The 12,699-nt window shown below is 34.0% G+C and overlaps 1 long non-coding RNA gene across 1 annotated transcript; it reads left to right on the forward strand.

Moving 5' to 3' along the window:
* The first annotated feature begins 5,623 nt into the window (after positions 1-5,623).
* Positions 5,624-8,949, forward strand: LOC145798503 (uncharacterized). Its single transcript, XR_014339453.1, has 3 exons — positions 5,624-5,786; positions 6,983-7,089; positions 7,492-8,949. It is a non-coding gene; the product is annotated as an uncharacterized LOC145798503 (long non-coding RNA).
* Positions 8,950-12,699: the final 3,750 nt, after the last annotated feature.

Raw genomic sequence — 12,699 nt, forward strand, 5'->3', positions numbered from 1 at the left:
TTCTTTGATGTTGTTACCTTGGCCTTAATGGCATTTATTCCACGGATTTAGGTTGGGATCAAATAGAAATACATTTTATATATTGAGATTAAATTAACACAATTTAAACATAAAACAAAACTTAATTTACATATTTCGGAAACTAAAAATTTAATTAACCCATTACTTTTGGTATAAGAACTTGAGTAGATCAAATCTTTAATCAATTAAACAATTTAACTAATTTTTACGTTACTTAAAATAAAAAAAATAATATTTTTGTTAATATATCCAAGTGTATTTATTCGTACCAGTGCAAGTATACATGTCACAACTTATTTATGTATTGGGATTTACTTCTCTCTCTAATTGGAGAGAAGTGCACTTGATCTAATTGGGTTGTGAGGTTTTTATAGGTCTTATTTTAGTAATTTGAATTATCCATTTTATATATCTTTATGTGGGGACACTTTGGGAAGAGGTTAAAAAAGTCAGCTTTTTGACCTTTTAACTTCCTTAGTCAAAAAAGTCAAAAAAATCCAGCTTTTTGTCAAAAAAAATTAAAAAATCAAAAAGTTAACTTTTTATCAACTTCTCAAAATACCACTGTGTAGATAATTTATTGAAGAAAAAAAGATCAAATTAATTTAATAATCGGATGTAACCACATAATTTTATTTTATTTTTTAAAGAAAAAAAAGTATGGTAGTGTTTGCTTTAATTTTGAAATTATAATTTGAGTGTAGAGTTATGATTTGAGTGTGGAATCGTGAATTGAGTTTTGAAAAAAGAAATTATTTAGTTATGAGTTTTGAAAGGAAAATTTATTTTTTGCTCTAGGGGCAAGCTGGTGGTGCACCAACTTTGTTGTGATTGGTTGAATTAGTGGGACTCATTACACTTGTCTCCCAATGAATGGTATGGGGTAATACCTCAAGATTAACCAATAACTTTTTTTCGAAAAGAGTTTTTGAATTTTGAAAAAGGTTTTAATTTTTGAAAAGAGTTTTGAGTTATATTTTGAATTTTGAGTTATATTTTACATTTTTTGGATCTATTTTTTTAAACTATAAATTTATTTTTTCAATTTTAATATTTTAAACTCAAAACACAACTCCACACTCAAATCGTAACTCAAAACTAAATTAAAAAATTATTTTCAAAACTAATAACCAAACACATAATTCAAAACTCCACACTACTTTTAAAACTTTACACTCAAATTGTAACCAAATACATAAAAAAAAAAAATTAAAATATTTAAAAATATTTTTATAAAATAAAATATTTAAAATAAAAATAATTTTTTTTTCAATTTTTTAATATTTAAAAAATACAACACAAAAATGTATGAAATATAGTGTACATTAAAATAAATAAATAAATATTTAAAATATAAAATATTTATCTAAAAAAAATAAAATTAAGAAAATTTTTAAATGTTTAAAAAAATAATATCAAAAAATCTTAAAATACAATTCAAAACTCAAAATTCTTTTCAAAACTTATGACCAAACAAATTTTTTTTTTTCAAAACTAAATTTAAAACTCAAAACGTAACTCCACATTTGAATCATGATTCTAAAAATAATTTTAAAAAATAAAATAAAAAAATATATTTTTTGAATTTTTTCTTTTAAAATAGAGTTTTGAAAAGAGTTTATTTTTAAGTTTTGAATTGAGTTTTGAGTTATGTTTGGTTATGAATTTTAAAAATAATTTTTGAATTGAATTTTTAGTGATTTTGAATTATGTGTTTGATTATAAATTTTACAAAAAAATTTAAATTTTTTTATTAAAATTATGATTCCAAAACTTAATCAAACATAGCCTATAATTTTAAAATACAACCATTCGGTTACTGGATTAGGCTAGCAATATTGACGAAGGAAAAGAGATCTTTACAATTGTCATAAATTTTAGGGGTATGTTGTAGTGTGCAACCCTTAAATATGCAACTTCATTATTGACCATTAGATTACATAAGTTGATCTTGACGGTTGAATTATTTAATTTTGAAAAATTTGACACCGGAGCAACCGGTTGACAGATCTATATTCTCTCTTCTTGCATAGTATTCTCTCTACTTTCACTTTCGTCTCTCTTTCGCCCCCCTCTCTCTCTCTCTCTCTCTCTCTCTCTCTGTTGCCCCTTCCTTCCATCTCTTCCCCTCGCTCCTCTCGCTCTCTTCTCTCTCTATTGCGCTCATTCCTCTCTCTTTCTCTGGCTCGATTGAATGCAAGCCGAAGTGGTTGTTCTGTTTAAAACCCTAATCTAACCAAGTGAGCCTCTGTTTGGTTTCTAAGAAAATAAAGAATTTTTTTTGGAAGAGCAATCAACAAGGTATGCCTCCCTCTGATTATTTCTGAAACCCTCCCTCTTCTAAAACTCTGTTCTTTCCCATTTTTTACTCTGTTTTCTCTCTCTAAATTTGTATTCCAATCTCTCCTGTTTCACACTCATTCGAAATTTGTACGAATGAGTGTCTGTGTCTGTGTAACTTGATTTTGATTTTCATTCAGTTGGTAAATAGGAGAAATTATTCAATGCTCGTGGAGCAATGATAAATAGGCAATTCAAGTTGTTCTGAATCAAGTTCCTTCAAGTTGTTCTCAATCGACAGTCGACGATCTTCTGGAGGTGCGAATTGTAAATCTCTCTCTCTCTCTCTCTCTCTCTCTCACATAACGAATAGAGCTTTGTTCCCAATCTCTGTTATTGTACATTTTCGATGTCATCGAAGATGCTTTCAAGATCACACTGATTATCTGTGCGTGAGAAGAGTTCTCGTTGATTCATTCAAATTTGTTCGATTTTTATTATTTTGATTGCTGTTAAGAGTTTAATTTTAATTTATATTTTGGTCGATTGATGCTTATTTATTAATCTATAAATCTGGAGTGTTCTTGTTCTGTTTCTTTAGGTTTTGTAAGTTGATTTTGTGTGTATGTTTTTTCAAGTGTTTGGTATAGAACACAAAAGTTTCTAGGGATTTGATTTTGGTTTTTTAATTTTGTATAATTTTGAGTTTTGAAAGCTATTAATTGATGAAGCTAGGGTTTATGAGGTTAATTTGATGAAGCTAGGATTGGGTGGATGTTAATAGGGAAGGTGCATTGATACTTACACAACTATGGCTTTAGTTTTCGAGTTTGAATAAGACTTTTTGACTAGAAAAATAAAGCCCTAAGCAAGTGCATGTGGGTTTTCACACTTTGTTAGGTTGCTTTGACTTCATCCACTAGCATTTTATAATCTCCACCTCTACTTTTATTTTTGGGAAGCCATTCCAAAATGAAAGATAAAATTGAATTCATAAATTAAACTGTATCTAGGACAACTTGATAGTTTCTGACATTGATTGTGCCCTATGATGAGGTTGAGGTTGTTCACTTCGTAAGATGACACTGCCTTAATGAAATTCAATTTTTTATTTTTTTTATTTTTTGATAAGGACATCTATTAGGATAGATAAACAAGTGCTATAGTGGCTATGTTTCCTTGGTGGAGGCCCGACCTGCATGCTCTTTGCTTTCCAAACTAAACCTTGCGGAATTGAGCTGGATAGCAGCCTGAGTTTAGTGTTGCATGATATACTGTCCTCTGTCTCTATTCTCTTCTTGCTTCATTTTTTTCTTTTTTCTTTTTCTTTTTTCTTTTTATAAAATGTTTTGATCGTATTTTCTTTTCCTTTGTCATGTTTTTGTTAGGTAAGGAAGAGAGACTCAAACTTTTAGTTTGTTTATTAAGATAATGCAACCAGCGTAGCTGCGGTATCATTTTTCACTCATTATTAGATTTTTTTTAGTGTTTTTCTTTTTTGCGTTGGCAACTTAGTCCAAGTGTTTGTTAACTAGATTATTATTTAACAAATCCATTTATATGTGCATGTGGTGCAATTGATGAATGTATTGTACAACCTAGATGGTGTAGGATATTTTCAATTCCCACATTAAGTATATATGTCAACTGATGAATGTACTATAACTTTTAAGATTTTTGTTTGTTTTTTCCCTAATCAAAGATACTAGAAGTTTATTCTTCTTGTCTTTCTTCACAAGGAATTCTGATTGAAGCCTGATGGATTAGTTACATGTGGTATAATCTATTTCTAACCATTTGCAATTTATCTCTATGCCTCAGTTACATGGATGTAGTTAGTTATTTTTAACCATGTGAGGAACTATGCTTTTAATCTTTGGAAGAACAAGGGATTGAGGGAGGTACTGTCTACTACCACCAGTTTTATATTTTTCTTATTTGATTGTGTGGAAAGTAGTACTAATGTTGTTAAGGATGGACCCTGGTTTTTTGGGGGGCACTTTCTTGTACTGAAAAAGTGGCACAATATGATGAAATTATCTAAGGAGAGGCTTGATAGAATTTTGATTTGGATTAAGTTGTTTAACATTCCTTTAGAATTTTGGGATGATGATAGGCTTAGTAGTATTTCTAGTGCTAGAATTTCATTTGCTAAAATATGTGTGGAAATAGGATTGGATTCTCTTCCTACTGATTTTCTAATCAAATGTGAAGATCAGAGTGTTGGGATTGGGGTTGAATACCTGTGGACTCCATCCAAGTGCTCAAAATGTAAAGTCTTTGGGCATATGGAAGATAAATACATCAAAACTCGAGTGGAGGATTTGTCCAAAGAAAGTATTTCACAGAAGGTGTAAACTTTTGGTGACTAAAAAAATTTAGTCGTTTTATGTTCAATTTTTGCCGACGGCAAAAAAAATTAGTAGCGAAATTATGTTTTTGACTACAAAAGATTAGTCATTATTGATTAATATTTGTTGAGAAATAATAATTTAGTTGCTAAAGGGTGAGAAATTTTATTACCGCATGCCCCTCTTCTCTGTTTCACACAAACACTTTCTTCTCTGTTCTCTCTTACACACATAGAACAGTCACCACCAAACCTCACCTCAAGCCGCTGTGCTCGATTATCCGCTTTTACAAAGTAGAAGTCACATAGTGCAATGTCCTCAACTTGCTATCTCAAAAACTCTTTCTTCCATGTAGCCAGAATGCCTCTTGGCAACACTACCAGTGGTCTAGCATGGGGATACTTGGCCAAAAAACTCTGCATAAAACTAATTGTCATGAAAGCTTTTCCAGAGCCTGGAGCGTGGGCCATGATGTAGCCACCTGGATTCTCTGCAACCAAGTTACTCAGTAGAAAATTGAAGCCCTCAACTTGATGGGGTTTCATCTGCTTTTTGTGCCTGGGATGAGTAGCAATTTCAGTGACATCAAAATCCTGTCCACATAATTGAACCCCATCATGAAATATTTCAGTTGCTTCCTTATCCTTATAGTCCAGCCTCCATAAAAGTATGTACGTGTAGACCTTGTGCCCTAAATCAAAAAGAAAATGAAGCAAATTAGTCAAAGAAAATCCAATAGAGAGAAAATCAGTAGCTTCATACCTACAAAAAAAAAAAGTTACGAAGAAAATTAAGAAACTGGTAAATTAGCAACATTGTAAAGCTACTGAACATATAAAGAAAATCGGTAGCTCCATACCTGCTTTACTTATTCTGTCCTATGCACTACAAGTTTCTTTTTTAGTTGTATGATTTATTTTCTTGGAGCTGTTTGCTTAATCAAGAGTTCTTGTTTGCATGGTAGGATTTACAGCTACGCTAGGGCTTATGTTGTATTTGTTGTCACTGTATAGGTCCAAACTTACTCAGAATGGGTAATAGATGGAGAGTATGATTGGCCTCCTAAATGCTGCCTATGTGATCCTGCGATTGAAGAGGGGACCAATCCTCAAACTATTTGATTGGGTTGCTTGCGTATGTGATCCTGCACATTGTTAAACCTCATGCATGCAATTTTTATCTTGAATGAGAGCTGAATGAATTATACCAAATTACTTACATTTTTTTGGGTTCATATTAGATATTATAAATACAAGCTGCTTGGGTTCACATATTAAGGTTTTTCCTCCACACACTACTCCAGCTGGATATACTTGTCCTGCCTGTCCCAACCCGGCATGACTTTTTCTTTTTATTTTTATGGAAGCTGACCAAAGTTTTATTTATTTCCATTCATTTCTTTTGTTTTTTAATGAACTTATCATGGTTGCATTCCTTTATTACTCTCTTGTCATGTACCTTCAAACAGTTAGGTTCATTACTACTTTTTGTTGAAATTTCCTAAGACAAGTATGCATGTATCGTATTTGTGTTTTGTTTTTATTGTATCAGAAGCTTCAGTTAAGAAGGGATTCATGCTAGTAGTGAACCAGTGATACTTGTTGATTTACGTGTAAGAAAGTATAATCACTGTGAATCTTGAAAAATTGACAATCATATCTGAAAGTAATCACGAGGGAGTATACAATTGTAGATTAACTATGCTCCAGAATCTAAAAAGCCTTGTCTGAGGCAACCCAAGGTATCAACCCCAAGCCTCATTTTGAGGCTGAATTTAAACCACTCACTGTAATAAATAGTAGCAGATAATCAGATCAATTGTGATGGCTCCATTGCTGTCAATTATTTTTTCATTTACTACGAAGTTTTGAGTTTTTTTGATATATATGACTCAAAATACTTCTTTTTGATGTCTATTTTTTCCCTTTTATTGCTTTAGATTCATACAATTGATGAAAATCACTTTTCGTCGTAGATTTCCTTCTTAAATTTATCATATAGCTTTAATTGAGTTGTGAATATTTTTTTAAGCTTATTACAAAATTTCAGAAAAGTAAAAGATAAGGAATGCCAATTTTCTGTTGATCAAAGTTGATCTGTTGAATAGAAGATGATGCCTTTATTTATGTTTTGGGCAAAAACTTTAAAGCCAGCTCCACCACCCCCTAGTTTTATATAACAGTCTATATTAGAGAATGTGTACAACACTCAACAAATGGTTGTTACACTTATTTGACATATTTCACTCTGATTAATATCTCAAATATGTAGTAGATATCTGAATGAGACAGTTTTGTGTGTCTTTGATGGTTATTTCTTGAGCTCAACAGGTGCAAGAGAAGAAAGTGAAGAAAATTTCTGACATGAACATTGACTGGTGTGTATGTGACATGGTTATGACATGGTTATGCCTCTTACAAGGGCTTTGAATCTGGGGGTAAATGTTAAAATGATCACTAGTGTGTATATTCTTTTTCTTTTTCATTCTTTTTAATAAATATTTCTTTCTGTTTTGCTGTTGAATACTCCCGGTCAGTGCTTTTAATCGGATCTGTTTAATCATTACCAAAAAAAAAAAATTATGAGATGAAAAGATAGATATTTACTCCTACCAGATATTTGTGGCTGCAGAGTTCAAGTTATTGTCAGTGTAGGCGCTTACTATTTTAGTTCATGGCATTATGCCATGAAAAAAGTCTTGTTGCATCTTTTTTCTTTTTTTTCCAGAATTCTGTTTCTTAAAAATTTCATCTCTTTCTCACTATCTCCAATTATGGGAAATTGGCCTTTTTCATTTTTGTTTTTCCCCATTGGCATTGACCTTTTCAATCTCCACTAGGTGATCAACTGGCAATAGCAAAGGAAACAGGACGGCGATTGGGAATGGGAACCAATATGTATCCTTCATCTGCCTTGTTAGGACAGCACAAAGATGAGTCAATTGCAGCTTTGCCAGTTGACGAGCTGATTGAAAAAGCTGATGGTTTTGCTGGAGTTTTCCCTGGTAATGTTTATTTAATTTTTTTATCTTTCATTCCTCCTGTAAGTCGAAGATATTTTTTCTACTTTTTGGTTAACTATATCTAAACCTAGACCCTAGGCATAGCTTCCAAGTGAGAAAGGTTTGATACCTTACACTCCTTTAAGGAGGAAGCTAGACCACTTGGCCTAAAGACCAATCTGTTGGTATTTTTTTTTTTATGTAATACGTTTCAATTGTTGCATACACAACAGAATACTGAATTACCAGCACTGAATGTTCACCGAGATCTTCTTCTGTGATTCTTGTTTGATTGGCCATGTTTTATTTGTTGGTACAGAGCACAAATATGAGATTGTAAAACGTCTGCAAGCTAGAAAACATATATGCGGAATGACCAGTGATGGAGTTAATGATGCTCCTGCCCTTAAAAAGGCTGACATTGGCATAGTTGTTGCTGATGCAACTGATGCTGCTCGCAATGCTTCTGACATAGTCCTGACTGAACCTGGACTTAGTGTTATCATCAGCGCCGTACTAACTAGTCGAGCTATCTTCCAGAGGATGAAAAATTACACGGTAAATAGAGCTGGCTCTAGGCCTAGACAAGGAGGCAGCCATTTGAGAGTCCTGTACATTTTCAAATGGTGAAATGGTACACCTTTTATTATCTAGGAGATGTGTGTCTTATTTGTTAACTTTATTTTCTTTTGAAAAAAAAGGAAAAGAAGGGAAATGTTATTCCTACTCCACTTCTTTATAAACGCACTCTAAAATTTGTCTTTTAGTGTGCATTGAGCCATAGGTATCAAACATATCTTTGTTAGCCAACTGTTGCTAGGACTATTCAAGTTACTAATTTTATTTATATCTTGGGTGCTATTGGTACAAATATATGCTGTTTCTATTACAATCCGTATTGTGGTAAGTATTTTAATTTGGGATGACCATTGAAAAACCTCTTTTAAATTTTAATTTTCACTTTTAATATTATTATTATGAAGTATTTGATGGATCCTCTTGTTCATGGCTTGTAGTTTTCCTTTTACTTACTTCCCTTTTATCTCTGCTTTGACAGCTTGGTTTTATGTTACTCGCCCTCATATGGAAGTTCGATTTCCCACCCTTTATGGTGCTGATCATTGCCATCCTTAATGATGGTTGTATTTTGTTACACTAAATACTCATTCCCTTTTCCAGTTACCACATGCATGCATATTTCTTCTCATTTTCTTCATTATCTTGAAATACTGCTTTTGTGTGTGGTTCTCAATACTTAACTCCCTTTATGGCATGCCAGGTACCATTATGGCAATATCAAAAGATAGGGTGAAATCGTCTCCTCAGCCAGACAACTGGAAGCTGTCAGAGATTTTTGCTACTGGAATCATTCTTGGCAGTTACTTGGCCATGATGACTGCCATTTTCTTTTGGGTGGCATACGATACAGACATTTTTCCTGTAAGATAAACTTATAACTAGATTAGATATCAAATGAATTTCACATTTTTTCTTCTTTCTAATTCATAATAAGTAAGCCCATTTCTAGTTCCTTTGTTTTTTGTCATCATCATACAATTGGTTTTGTGATCTGCCATTGTGGGATCATCTGCATTGGTTTGCCCTGAGGTGTTTTCTCCACAATTCACTATTAAGTTTGCTGTTTCTTTATGTTAGAAGCCCATATCATGTTTACCTAGGCAGATGATGTTGATTGATATAATCCTTTCCTGGTTGGAGAAAAAACTCCCTAGGAATTTATCTAGTTTAGTTGATTTAAGGTGATTTTACCTTTTTGGTTGATTGATAAAGAAGTTGGTTGAACTCTTTAATTTGCGCGGTAAGACAGTATCTTCAAAGACCAGGGGAATACCATCTATGTTCTCGAAGACAACAATAGTCAAGCAAGCTGCTTTATAAAGATAACACAGGTTGAGTTGTGATGGTTGTACTAGATGATGTGTGATGTCTCACAGGGAGCTGTAGATGGGTCAGTGTTCCGGACATTCTGGTGGCCTGTAATGGACAGCAGATGCATCATTTGCCGAAGCCTTGTCAGTAATGTTAGGGAAATATTTCGAAGTGGCCATTTATTGAGAAAGGGAGGTAGAGTTTGCTTAAGAATCCAGAGATGTAGGTGGAGGTGGTTGGCTTGTGGTGGGGGAAATGCTCAAGGAGTTCAGTGGGGAGGTTAGAAGCTGAAGGATGGGCTGCCAAAAATCTTTTGGGAGGGTGAAGAAAGGGCAGCAGAGGACAGAATATGAGTGAAGGTGGATGAGGGATCTTGTAGGTGTACAATGTCTTTCATATGGAATGGTCAAGTGGGTAGGTTTGGCAGAATGGGTTTGTCGTTGCTGAAGAAGGTAGAGCTTTAAAAATGGGTAAACAATGTATGGAGGGTACCATAAGGAGCTAGGGCAACAATGCTTAGTGCTGCATGCTTTTTTTTTTGAGTTACCATCACTGTTAGCTAAGAAGCATGAGCATGAACATGGACATGGGCCATATTATAATATTTAATGAGTTTTTTGGTTTGGGTTACACTGCCCCTACCAGCCCCTTTGTCGGTCCATCTCTGCCCATCACCAAGGTGAGAGGTCTTTTGTCCTCTATGATGCTTGCTTGGTACTATTTGGCCTCCAATTTCCCTAGCCATAGAAGGCAAGTTTCCATGCCTCATAGTTTCATGCAGACTTGACACATAGAACGATTGAACAAAACTATTCTCCAAGGTAAATTGAGCTTGTCATGCTGAGGGTGATAGGAGTACTTGCTAAGTGCTGGTAATAAATCAATGGCGTTGGTGGCTGGGGAGAGAAGTGCCATCTGTCTATGATGTGCATGAGATACTGCAAGATTGGTAGGAAACCGTTGTCGGAGTTGTAGTATGCTTGTGGGAAACTGTCTGGGTAGTATTTTTTTTGATCGGCAAAAAGAAGACTTTATTGATGGAATATGGAAAATTACATCAATAAAGAGGAGCTTGGAGCTAAATCAAGCTCCAACCTCCTAGTTGGTCAGAAACCAACGAGCAAACAAAACAGAGAGAAAAGAAAACCTGGAAAAGCAGATATGTTAGGCAAGAGAGCACGAAAACCAGAACAAACAGCACAGCACACCTTTAGGCACCCATCAGATCAGACCCTGCACCAACCCTTTGAAACACCAAAGCAGAACAGCAGCCCTTGAAGCACCAAAATAGAACAGATAGAGCAGAATTTTCCTTGAGCTACATTGCCACACCTTGCCTTGAACAGCAGCAGCCCTTCAGCACCAATCAGATCACACTCCTTTAGGCACCAAACAGAGCAACCTGATCACCAAGTTGAGCTGCAAGAACAAGGGCTGGCCCCCACAATTGACCTTCTTGTGCACATTGTAAAGCCTCTCTTATTCTCCCAGAAACCAGAAGCTTCTGGACCTGAAAGGAAGTAGTAGTAGCCTGAATCTCTCCTTCAGGTGGCAAGTTCTGCAAGCAGCAACTAAAAGCACCATATTCACTAACATTCCTCTTCTCTTGGCAGATGCAAAGAGCTTAGCTACAGCAGATTCTAGACAATCACTTTCCAGATATGTTAGGCACTATAGCACCAAAACCAGAACAAACAACACAGCACTCCTTTAGGCATCAATCAGATCAGACCCTGCACCAACCCTTCGAAACACCAAAGCAGAACAGCAGCCCTTGAACCACCAAAACAGAACAGATAGAGCAGAATTAGCCTTGAGCTACATTGCCACACCTTGCCTTGAACAGCAACAGCCCTTCATCCAAACCACACACCAAGATTTTAAACCCGCACAACTGTCTGGGTAGTATGATACCAGTATGGTACTGCCCTTATAATACATGCTCTTTGCTTGGTACTTTATAAACCCTATTTACTTGGTACTTATTCTGGATCTTATTATATACTTGTTTGGCCATGTGAGATGCAGGGTCTTGGAGGTTCGTATATTTCACAAATAGCTCCTCTAGGTTTCCAGATTTCAGGAAATCCAATGGAAATTCCATCTTTGAGTTAGTTACTACACCAACAAAAATTAATGGTGTACATTATCTCTAGGTGATAATGTAAGCCTTTTTTTTTAATTATTATTTTTATAATAATATTTGTCACATGAATAATATTTTAAGTGAAGAAAATATCTTAATATTACCACAACTAGAAAAAGGAGCTTTAGACACGGAATTTTTTGCAACGGTTTAAAAATTGTCGTAAAACCAAGTATAACTTTTTGCGACGCCTTGATTTTCGTCGCAAAAGCTACACATTTCAGATGGATAAAATAATTCATCGCTAATAGTATTTGTTGGGACAGAAAATGACCGTTGCTGATAAATGAGAAAAAGGCGTTATCATTAGCAACAGAAACAAATTATCCGTCGCAAAAGGATTCATCAGTTGTAACAAATACTAAACCGTGGCCAAAAATTGCCTTAAACTTAACTGAAAAATTGCATTTCGGGAGGGAAAAACTTGGCAGAAACTTGTTTGGACATGCAACATATGATTACGGCTATAATTATACAATTTTGAAAAGATAATATACATTCGAGTTTTATATAATTTTCTTTTATAATTTGAAATGATGATGTTATTCAATCAATACTAATGGTTAATTTTATTTTTACAGATGGTTTTTGGCATGAAAAAGTGGATATTCTTTATTTTTGTACGGAGGACATTGTTTTTTTTATAATCCGTTATTATGTTGTCCTTCGTTTTTTTTTTTTTTGGATTACTATTATTCATACAGATAACTATTGGCATGGTACAAATTGCTTTTGGCATAGAACATATTACTTTTGGCATGGTATAGATTATCATTTGACATGGTATTGTGGATATTATTTTTGTTTTGTGTACGGTAGACATGATTTTTGTATAATCCTCTGTTTTGTATAAAATTATTATTTTAGGTTGGATTATGCTTGATTCGTATGGAATTTCTATTATATTTCGAATTTGATGCTAAAAGTTAAATTTTCTTGGATTGTTATTATTTTCTTTATATACAAGGTACAGGTTGCACAGAATAAATACAGGTTGTGGCGAAATAAAT

This window comes from Camellia sinensis, chromosome 9 (genome assembly GCF_055761805.1).
Source record: "Camellia sinensis isolate YWXY chromosome 9, ASM5576180v1, whole genome shotgun sequence".
Classification (NCBI taxonomy): domain Eukaryota; kingdom Viridiplantae; phylum Streptophyta; class Magnoliopsida; order Ericales; family Theaceae; genus Camellia; species Camellia sinensis.